The 12,226-nt window shown below is 37.0% G+C and overlaps 1 non-coding gene across 1 annotated transcript; it reads right to left on the minus strand.

The window, feature by feature from the left end:
- Positions 1–6,601: 6,601 nt before the first annotated feature.
- On the minus strand, positions 6,602–6,706 carry LOC122035539. Its single transcript, XR_006127087.1, has one exon. It is a non-coding gene; the product is annotated as a small nucleolar RNA R71 (small nucleolar RNA).
- Positions 6,707–12,226: the final 5,520 nt, after the last annotated feature.

The following is a 12,226-nucleotide window of genomic DNA, read 5'->3' on the forward strand; positions in this document are numbered from 1 at the left end:
TTAATGCAGCAGATGCAGCAACAACAAGAGGCATATACCTAGTCTCAGCAAAGAAATGAAGCATCACTACAGAATTTCCAGATGTATCTAGATCAAATTGCAGCATTCATCAGCCAACGACAATCACAACTATCTAGTGAGGTGATAGATTATAGAGCGTGTGACAACCCTAATCCTAATTCTAATGCTCTACAGGGCTCCTCTGATTTTGTGTGTTGTGATGATATAGTTGTAGTTGATCCTAACTCTGATGACAATACTGTTGTTGTAGATATTATTGATGTAGGTGTTGTTGGTAATGTTGAGGAGCCAACTGAGCATGATTACACATCTATTGATGAGGAAAGTGTAGGGACTTTCATAGTGGAAGCAATGTCCCAAGAATCACCTATTTTTGTTGCATGACCACCTAATGATGAGAGTGTAGGGACTTGTGTAATAGAAGCAGAACCCCAAGAATCACTCCCTTTGGTAGCAGAATCACTAAAGCCAACACCTGAAGAGGAAGTCACATCCACCCTTCTAAAACCTTCAGGTACCTTTTAGCATTTCAAGGTTAGTAAGTTTTGTGATCTTTCAAAAAATTTCATTGAGGTACCTATTATGAATTTTATTGGATGTGATGTATTTTTTGATACATGCTTTGTGGAGAATGGTATTATTTCATCTATTGCTTACTCCGCTTGCATGCAGAAAGTGCTCTCTTTCTTTGACTTTGTAGGTCATCGTAGGCTTCTAAATTGGTTGATCCATTTGAACTATCTCTGACCTTCAAGAAGAATTTTTAAAGAGCAAGTGATGGTAGGAGAAGTGCTGACCCCAGCTCAAGTAATTCCACTCCCAAAGTAGATTATGCACTTAAATCATCTCCAACCACCTGGGAGAGTCATTGATGAGAAAATAAGTGTGGTGGGGATGCTTCATTACATTGATCACATAAAGAATGTCCTCGCCTCTACTCATATCACCCCACTACCACTGTGGATTCTACTTCTGAACCGTCTTCAGCTGCCAGGAATAAAGGGGAGTTCATTCCTTTCCTTTCCTTTTCTTTCTTTCCTTTATCTTTATACTTGCATGTTTGTTTGCTTCTATACTTTGCTTGTTTTGCATTTTGTTTGGTCTTGTTTATACCTTGCTTGATTTTGAGTCATATCTCCCTACATATCCCTTTATAATGCTTTGATAATGGTAAAAGACAGTTAAGTTTGACTATCAATTTTTGGTTTCCTTGGTATGGTTGGGTACATTAATTGCATATAGTCATTTGTTGTGGTGATGGACTCTATCTTGTTAGATTATGCATGATATTTTGTTCTTCACCTAGTGAGGTTGTTGCCATGCTTATCCTTAATCCTCTTATGTGTGATAGCACTTGTGATACTTGACACTCTAGAACTTGCTTTGATTTTTTTTTGAAATTATGGTAACATAAGCTTGCATGAATATGATAGAGGCAAATTTTCTTGTTGATCTCTTAGTTGTTCTTCTACTTTGTTGTTATTACCAGTAAACATTCCACCTATTGCTTCCATGTTTCATTATACCTCCCTTGTCATATCTTTTCATTGTCATTATATTTTCACTATCATATATTTATCGATTCATTCTTTCCTTGGTCATGTGATGAGAGTGTTGGACCGGGTAGGCCGACTAGAGAGGGTTGAGTTGCCTGAAACACTAAAACAAAACACGTTTCTCCTCTTTCAACTTAGATTAGCAACAATAGCATAAAAATAAATAATGTGAAACTAAAAGAAAGAGACTCATAATTTACTTGGTTACAACCGGAGTGGTTGTTAATCCAAGACAGATGAAAACTCACTAAGAATCTCCTTTGGTGAAGGCAGAGAAGCCTCTTACACACACTAACAGCTCAGACTATTGCTAGGAAATAAATACTCAAGTTGTTACTTTTTTCCTAGGTCCAGGGGTCTTTTTATTGCTCTTGGAAAAACCTATTCGCAGCCTGAAGGCGCCTTCCATAGGGCTAGAAGGCGCCTCCAGGGAGGCGCCGGTGGATAAAGTTTTATCCACTGCAATGGGCCGAACTAGCCTGGTCGAAGGCACCTTCCATGGCTATGGAAGGCGCCTTCCATGGTGAGTTGAAGGCGCCTTCCATGCACAGTGAAGGCGCCTTCCAACAGAAGGCTTCAGCTTCTTTTTCTTTTCCTCTCACTCTTCCGCTTGAGTGATTTTGGCCAACCAAAATAAGACTCACCAAAATCCAATTTCAGCCTTCTCCTCGAGTAGCCTTTTTCCCCAACTTCTCATCCCTCGGACCGCCGCGCACGCCCTTCTTGTCCACCAGTATACTCTTCCGTAGCACCTCTTCCCTCAGACGCACCGAGCCCATCGGCTCTCTCCCGTGCAGTCCTTCTCGCTAGTTACGTCTTCCGCTCGACTTCCTATGCTCCTAAGCTCCTGGACACTTTGACACAGGGATCAAAATATAACAGGACCTAACCTAACTTGGTTGCTCACACCAAAAATAACCTTAGGGTTCCAACAATCTCCCCTTTTTTGATGTGAGCAACCCAAGTTAAGTTAGGGTAAACTAACCATAAAGTAGAGATAATAAAATTACAATACCAAGTAAAGATAATAAAATTACAATTATGCAATAAAGTGTAAAAATATTTTCAAATTTAACTACTACCTCCCCCTATACTTAATTTTTCCTTCTCCCCCTTTGATCACATAAAAAATTAGGGTACCAAAAAAATCTACGGGTAACTTTTTCAAAAAAAAATCAGATTTAAAAAAAAACTTATCAAGTTTTTGACAAAATTTTGAAGTTTTTGACAAACTTTGAAAATAATTTTGTTAATAAAAAATTTCTAAGTAAAAAAAATCTAAAAAAAAGTTTGAGTAACTATTTAAAGCATTAATTACAATTAAAACTTTATCAGTTAGTTAATTAAATATTTTATTTCATTAATCGGCTTCCCAATTATGGCGAGGTACTAGGCCTTCTTGGTTATTGGAGCAATAACCACTTTCTTGACAAAGCCTCTTAAGGAAAACAAACATTTAATCTACTCTCTGAAAGTCCTAAGTCCAATTTTACTTTAATTTATACAAGTTTTTGGAACCCAGTATAGGCTCCTTCCTATAGGATTAATCAAGAATTTTGGGGGCGCATAACTTTTGGGAATTTTTCTAATTTGACCCCTGTGAAATCTAAGATACTAGCTTAGTCTTTTAAAATTTTGAGCTGGAATAGTTAAATATGTATGGTTTTCTAAGTTTTCTACTTATGCCCTCAATTTATCATTTTCAATTTTTAATTTTTCAAAATCTTCTAACAAATAAGATTTGGCTAAAATTATTTTTAATTCTTTGTTTTCTTTTTCAAGTTTGCAATAGTCTTTAGTTAATAATTTAACAAATTTAAACAACTTATCAGGTGGAAGAGATCGTACCTGACTTACCTTGTCAATCTTGTTGTCTGTAGCTCCCGCTGAACTGCTGCTTTCTTCTGTTGGCACTCCCCCTTCATCGATACTCTCGATGCTCATTTCAAACGAGCTTGCTTCGTGTTCTTCTTCTTGATGACTTACCAATAACTCAAGTTCGGAGAAAGCTTCGACCTCTAATTCGGACAACGTTTCATCTCACATCGCCTTTAGGGGTCTTGTATTTGTCTTTTGGACGACCTTCTTATTCTTGTCTTTGTCCTTCTCGTTGATCTTTAACTTAGGGCAGTTGTCTTTACCGTGCCCTTCTTCATTGTAGTGGTAGCATCTGATTATTCTTCTCTTTCTACCCTGCGGATGTTAGATTTTCTAGATTTAAATAATTTTTTAAATCATCAAACCATCATTACCGTTTCGTCGTCGTCGAGAGAGTACGTTGAATCTTGTTTGTCCATCATTTCCTTAAGGGCAATGTTGTGCTTCAGCCCCTTCTTCATATCTGCACATCTCAATTCATGGACTTCAAAAGTTGAAAATAACTCTTCTAAGGTAACAAATTCTAAATCCTTAGAGATATAGTAGGCATCGACTAATGATGCTCATTTCGTATTTCTAGGGAATGTATTAAGAGAGTACTGATGTGCATAGATTATATACCTTTGTTTAGCATGTTTTGACGCACATTCACATACTTTGCACATGCTTTATCTACGTATTTTTGTACTTCCAGCTTTTCTTTTAGCATATTTACTCTCTTTGTTCAGAGATCTGCTTTTGTGCATTTTCTGTACACGGGAGTCGAATTTGGTGAAGGATTCATGTTCAAGGCCAAATCTACAAGTGAACCAAAAGAGGAAGGCACCATTCCTTGACCTCACACGACCCTGCCATGGGGGGTTACCCAGGCCGTGTGGAGATCCTTGGTCATGTGGTTGTAGCAGAAAAGGAAGTGGTCATGGCCGTGTGAACCTCACACGGCCGTGCCAAGATTTGAAGCCAAAAGGAGAAAGGTCGTGTACACTACATGGCCATGCAAGCCATCTAGAGCTGAAGCCTTACATGGCCGCGTAGATCTACACGGCCGTCCATAGGTAGAGGCAGTGCAGGCTGTGTAGATCTACACGACCGTGCAAGGGAAGCAGAAGCATTGTGTGCCACAGCCTTGTATCACACACGATCATGTAAGGTAGATAGAGAAGGGAGTGGCCTTGGCCGTGTGAACCTCACATGACCGTGCCTCGGGGTCGTGTCACGCTCAAACCTCTCCTCTATATAAGGCCTCCTTGATGATTTGAAAAGATCTTCTCCCTTTTGGGGGGAAATAAGATTCGGGGCATTCCTCCACCTTCTTGGAGGGTTTTTCCAGTGATCTAAGGGCGGATCTTCAACGTTTCGACTCCGAAAGCAAGGATTGGATCTGAAGACCGTTCTTCATCGTAGATAAGCTTTCTTTCTCCCTTCTTTCTTGGATTTAGGGATCAAGATGCCTGTAATCTTCTTGTTTTTGGATTTCTCTCCTTGTTTTATGGATTAGATCTCTTGACCTAGGATGGAGGGAGTAATTGTAAGGATGATTTGATGTAAAACTCTTATAGATTTGCCAATTTCCTATTTCTACGATTTTTCCCTATTTGTATCCATTCTTTCTTGTGTGGATTGTTGTGATTAGGGCTTAATTACCATGCTTAATTGAATGTTTGAATATCTTGTGGATTTTGTATGGATTGTTTCTCATTTGATTTTTCGAGGGACATTAGTGACAGGAGCATGCCCATGTAAGGACGTTTGAGGGATGATCTTGAGGGTGAAATAGGGTAATTCAAGGGGGTAGGATAGATTGTATGAGTTCATATATTATATCATGATGCGGTTGAGGAGTGATGAATCCTATGTTGATTATCCGAGGGACGCATGTGACAGGCAAGCCCGTGTAAGGACAACATAGATTCATACCTAATTGATCACATTTAGGTATAAATTTTAGTCCTAGGCTAGTTGTCTATTGCAAGAGAGAACCGGCAACCTTCTACAAATAATGGACAATTGAGGAATAAGATTTGGTAGATCATTTACATTGAAGAACCTTACAAATAAACCAAAACTCCTAGAACATCCCTTTTATCAAAGCCCTCATTCTTGTTTGTTATTCTTTCATCTTTATGTTTTTCTTTGCATAGTTGCATTTAGCTTTTGACAAACAATTGATTGGTTGTTTAGCTAATTCGCGTTGATAAATTTTAGTGGTTATTCCAGTCCCTGTGGATATGATATCTTTATTATTACTTACGACATTTCCATACACTTGCGGAGAGTCAACAAGTTTTTGGCGTCGTTACCGGGGACTGCGCTATAACATTAGAGATTATCAATTGAGTTAGACTAAACATAACTCTTCTTTTCTTTTCATTAGCATAATTGAAACTAATCTTTAGAATTTTGTTTTCATCATTTGCATATCTTTCTAATTCTTGACAATTCTTTTTGTTGCAATTCTAATTCTAATTCTAACTTTGCATTCTTGATTTCTAGCACTCTAATCTAACTTTTCTCTATTTTATCTTTTAATCTAGTTTCTTTCTTCTTTTCTTTTGTAAACATATCTTGCAATCTTTAGCATATGAATTATTCTAGACATCTTTCTTTTTCATTTTATCTTTTCTTTCTTGTTTTCATTATGCACTTTCTTTCTTGCAATTTTAATTATGCATTGTTTTTCTTGCTTCTCATATTGCATTTTATTTCTTATCTTTGATTCTTCAAAAAAAAATTTCTTCTAATAATTTTTTCTTGAATATCTATGAGCACTAACATGTCAAGCAGGTCCATGAGAAATTTTTCTACACCCTTTTTTGCAAGATTTTTATCTCCCATTGTGCAACCTCAAATTGAAGCAGAAAGTTTCCAACTAGACCCAGAGTTAATTTTTATGATACAATGTCACAAATTTAGAGGAGAAGTATCAAAAAGTCCTTATCTACATCTTGAAACATTTTTAGAGATTTGTGATATGGTGAAATGTGAAGGAGTGTCAGTAGATGCAGTTCGATTGATGGCATTTCCTTTCAGTATCAAGGATAAAGCAAGGACTTGATCATATTCTCTCCTTCCTCAAAGTATCACAAGTTGGGAGCAATTGGAGAAGCAATTTCTGAATCATTTTTTTTCTCCAAGCAGAACAGTGTATATGAGGAATTGCATAACAAATTTGCTCAGGCATATGGAGAATCATTGTTTGAAGCATGGGATAGATTCAAGAGTCTTCAAAGATAGTGCCCTCATCATGAGTTTGAAAAATTGTTGATTTTGCACATATTCTATGGGAGAATTTATTTCTCAGACAAGAGTTTATTGGATTCATCAGCTGGAGGTTCTTTTATGGACAAAAGTGTAGATGAAGCATATATGTTAATTGATCAAGTGACATTGAACCTCCATGAATGGTCGAACATAAGTTGGATGAAATCTCCCTCAAACATTCAAGAAGTGCAAGCCATAAATGCTATAGATCCTGTCAAACAAATTGTAACTCAACCATCTATGAGTTTTGAAAATCACAAGTCACAGAACGGGGAGTTCAAACATTTAGGGGCAAAGATTGAAAGTATTGTTTCAAATTGGTTTAAAGAAGATCCCCCTCCTTCACAGACAAGATCTAGTGAAAAGTGTGATGATGTTGGGTTGAGAATTGAAAAAAATCATGAAGAACTTCTGAAGAAGGACATGTTTAGAATTGAGGAGAAGAACAATAGAAGACCACATGAACTCTGTTTCTTTATTCCAGGAGGTTCCCAAATGCCACAAGCACCTTTCCCTCAATGATTGATCATACCAACACTAGAGAAGCAAGTTGAATCTCCTCCACAAGCTAAAAGGGAATATGGGAAATTAGAAGTACCTTTTCCAAGACCTTCACTAAGGGTTCCTTTTCCACAAAGGTTAGTGGGGGTCAATGAGAACTATGACTTTAAAAAATTTTATGACACTGGTACGGTTGAGTGCAGATTTTTGAATTTGTATAAAGATTAAGACTCTTCAGATGAGGATTATGAAGATAATGCAGTGGTAAATAAGTTTTCAGATCTACCTCCAAATTTTATAGGGTGTTGTAGTGACATTAAATTTTCAGATAATGAATGTGATATGGTAGATCAATTTAAAACTGCAAGTGAAGTTATTGGTCCTCCTATAGTTGATTCTCCTATTGAGGATATTGATGTGGGTTTGTTTTTTGATATTTGTGTTGATGATGTTGATATGGAGCAATGTGTAGGGAGCTATGTTGTGGAAGCAGCATCTCAAGAATCACCTCCTTTGTCCACACAATCCTCAGATGTTGTAAGAGTTGCAAGGATTGAGCATGTTGTGGACCAATGTGTAGGGACTCATGTAGATATGGTTGAGTCTCAAGAATCACCATCTTTGATATCACCAACACCTGAGCCAGAGCCAGAACCATCATTTGATTCAGAGGAAATCAGATCCACATGTTTATAAATATCAGGTATCTCTCAGCAAAGCAAGGTAAATACTTCTTGTGATCTTTTGGAAAATTTTATAGAGGTACATATTATTGACTTTGTTGGATGTGATTCAGTTTTTATTTCTTATTCTGCTTATCTTAATATGGTTATAGCTCTTTCTTATCTAATATGTTTATGGGAGATTTGTATTTTCTTTGCATGTGCAGATTCACTTGGGCTAATGATTGGAAGCTCAATCTGAACCGTCTTCGACCATCGGAAAGAACTTCAAAGAAAACGAAGATGGAGAGAGCAATACTTCATTTTTGTAATTCCTATATTGAAAGCTCCCTCCATAATAAAGCCCTTGGTAGGAGGGTGTTGAAATATCTTACCCCTTCAAGAGCGAGATTTCGATAAATCTAATGAGGTGGTCAAGCTAATGACCTTAAACAAGCGCTTCTTGGGAGACAACCCAAATTCATTTTCTTTATTTTCATTTGTCTTTAGTTCTTTCTACTTTCATTTCATTCTTTATAATAAACATGTTTCCTCTACTTAATTTTTGTTGTCAATCTTCTTTTATAGGACTCAAAGATTAGGAGGAGTGTAACTACATGATGGAGAAGTTAATGACATGGGCATTTGGCATGCATCATTTGGTAACTTCTCTTACTTTTAATCTCTTCCACATTGTTTTTAGTTTTCATTGGGACAATGAAAAGTTTAAGTCTGGGGGATGCATTAGATGCATTTGAATTGCTTTGTTTGTTTTTTTTTATTTTTTTTTTGTTTTTTCTTATGTCTTGCATTTTGTTTTGATTTCTTGTGGCATTCATCTTGAGAACATCAAACTTCACTTATATGCTTTCTTGTCTTTAAGTGAAAATGTTAGCACGTTCATTATCTAAATTCATGATTTCTTGTCTTTTTGTAGTAGGTATGTGCGCAAGATATCAATTTTGTGCAAAAGAGTCACATCTAACTTATGTTAAAAGAATACTTAGGTATATTAAGGGAACCCTAAATGTAGGACTATGGTACCCTAGGACTTGCACCCTTGATCTAACTGGCTATTCTGACTCAGACTATGTCGGGTGCAAGCTAGATAGAAAAAGCACAAGTGGTAGTTGTCAATTTCTAGGTCAATGCCTAGTAAGTTGGTCAAGCAAAAAGCAACATTGTGTTGCTCTATCAACCACTGAAGCTGAGTACATAGCCCTAGGAGAATGTGCATCTCAACTACTATGGACGATGCATACACTAAAAGATTATCAACTAGAATATCAGAACATTAAAATTTCAATTGACAACATAAGTTCAATTAATCTAACCAAAAACCCAATTCACCACTCAAAAACTAAACATATAGAAGTAAAACATCATTCCGTAAGGGATCACGTAGCTAGGGGTGATATTGTACTTAACTATGTTGAGTACAAATCAAACCTAGCTGACATATTCACAAAGCCCTTACCTGAACTTGAGTTCAGTGCACTTAGAAGATAAATAGGAATGTGCTTAGTAGAATAGACCTTATGTTCCTTATATTTAATCAGCTTGGTTCTTGTATCCTTCAAAATTTTAGGAAAAATAATGTTTTGAAAATCCCAATTTTATTAGACCTTCAAAATTTGTGACTTAGCCTAGGGCTTACCTTTAGAAATCATGTTCTCCTAGTTTCAGCCAGAGAATCACACAAACACATTAGGCTTACCTTGTTTGTGGCTAAAGGACTTAGAACAGTGTGAGATGCATAGGGTACAGCCTAGACTTCAGAATGCTTATTTCTGTGCATCGCAGTAAGTCTGAGCGTTAAAAACCAACATTACATTAATCAAGTTAAGTCATCCAGACCTAGTCAGATCTAACTGGATCAATTGACTTAACTTGACTAACCAAGTGAAAGTTGTTGCGCTCTAGGTAATCAACTAGTAGCTAAATGGTTAGACATTTGGCCCCAAGAACTAAATGATTAATTTTAATTTTCAAGTTACTCATGCTTGGACTTTAGGACTTCTTGAACTTATGTGAAAATGGCCTTAGTTGCAACTTTACAAGCTTATTTTTTTTCTTTTCTCAAAAGCTTTTTAAAACTCAATCTTTTTCAAAGCCTTTTCAAAATCTAGATTTTCAAATTACTTTACCAAATATTTTTCAAATCTTAGCTAGATATCCCACAAAAGGCTTGTTAAAATAAGCTAAGTGTTTTTAGCTCTTTTAAAAATTGATAAATATTATTTAAAGGTTTCCAAATTTAACTAAGTGTTTTAAATTTTTTTTTCAAAATTCAATTCTTTTTGCAAAAAGCTTTCTAAACTAAATATCGTTTACCTTCTTTCAAAACTTAGCTAAATATTTTTTAGATTCTTTTAAAATTAAGCTAAGTATTTTTTAAAAAAAAACTTGTTTAATTTTAACTTAATATTTTTTCAAAAAAGCTTGTTTAATTTTAACTTAATATTTCTAAAAAAAAAGCTTTTCGAAATAAAGAAAATATCTTTTAAAAAGGCTTTAAGAATTTAAGAAAATATTTTCAACAAAGTCTTTCAAATTTAACTTTTCAAATGAAGCATTTCTCAAAGTTTACCTAGTTTTTTTTCTAACAGTTAAATGTTTCACTTAGCTAAAAGTTTTGCAATAATATTAACTCCTAAAAGCTAAGTGTTAACGACTTTATTCTAAACATTTTTGAAAAGATAAAAACAAGCTAAGGTCATTGATCACTGTTCCTTGTATCTCCCTTGTTTATTTTGATATATGGCATAGGGGGAGAGTAGGGAAAAATTCAAAATTCAATTCGCAAAATTTAAATTAAAAAGAGCTCTTATTAAGGGGGAGTCTTACATTGTTAAAAGTTTAAGTATGTTTCAGTTTAAGTTATGCTTGCACTTAAACTTATTTACTTAAGCTTGTTTATGTTTCTTACTTAAACTTTGAAGATCATTTATTTATCTATTTTACTTAACTTTGAATTTCAGTTGTCATAATCAAAAAGGGGGAGATTGTTGGTGCAGGAAGCATCCGATGATCGAACCCAAGTTTTGATCATGGCAAAGGAATCAAAGTTAAGTTTATTTATGATCTAACATGTCTGATGGAGAGTCCTAAGTGTTCTTAGGCAAAAGTCCTAGCTGCAGTTAGGCAAGGTGAAAACCCTAGGGGGTGGTAACCCTAGGTCCTAGGGGGTGGTAACCTAGGTGGAGGAAAATTCTAAGTGGGGTGGTAACCGTAGGTGGAGAAAAATCCTAGGGGGTGGTAACCCTAGGTAGAGGAAAATCCTAAGGGGGGTAACCTTAGGTCCTAGGGGGTGGTAACCCTAGGTGGAGAAAAACCCTAGGGGGCGGTAACCCTAGGTCCTAGGGGGTGGTAACCCTAAGCAGAAAGTTCAGTCGGTCTGGAGGATCGGACTGGCATCAGGTAATCTCTCTTGAGGGGAGTAGGTGAGGACGCGTTCCCCGCAAAGGGAACAGTAGGCGTTGGGTCGACCTAGGGTTTTCGGTCAGAAATCTGAAATCAGACCCGGACAGTTTTACGACTGTCGATCACTTGATTTATCTTGTTTATATCTATTCTAACTTTGTCTTGTAGGGTATGTTGTTGTTTTGAGACTAACATGTCTTGCAGGTACAAAAGGAACAAGCTAAGCTTCGGATGAACAGTGTCCGAGGCGCCTCCATGGAGCTTGGAGGCGCCTTGGGTGCAGAATGTGAGCTGGTCGCGAAGCAGTGCTGGAGGCACCTCGGATGGAGCTAGAGGCACCTTGGACCAGAGATTGGAGGCGCCTTGGATTGGCTTGAAGGCGCCTTCAAGTGGATGAGTTGCGACCAGGTCCATTCTGATCCACGCAGCTGACTCGGCTTGTTGGAGGCGCCTTGGATGGTGTTAGAGGCGCCTCCAGCAGTGCATAAAAGGGGTGTTCGAGCAGCAGTGTAGATCATCAATTCTAAAGTGCTTCTACTACAACGTGCTGCTCCAAAAGATGTCCTGAAGTGATACTACAAATCCCCGACGACCTGGAGCTCCGAGATTTCGATTATGTCATCGGTAGAATTTTTATTATTACTACACTAATTGTAATACATATTTGTACTATCTTTGCGCGATATAGTTGTTGCCCATAAAAATCGATCAACGATCGCGGGCCTTGGAGTAGGAGTCACCCTAGGCTCCGAACCAAGTAAAATCTTGGTGTTCTCTTGTGTGTTTGTTGTCTTTCTTTTATTTTTGATGTGCGTAATTCTTGATCATTTTACAAATCCGACGAGTGAAAGTCACAAGCGCTATTCACCCCCCCCCCATCTAGCGCATCTTGATCCAACAGTTCTTGTATGTGAAGATCTAACT

Source organism: Zingiber officinale, chromosome 11B (assembly GCF_018446385.1).
Source record: "Zingiber officinale cultivar Zhangliang chromosome 11B, Zo_v1.1, whole genome shotgun sequence".
Taxonomy (NCBI): Eukaryota; Viridiplantae; Streptophyta; class Magnoliopsida; order Zingiberales; family Zingiberaceae; genus Zingiber; species Zingiber officinale.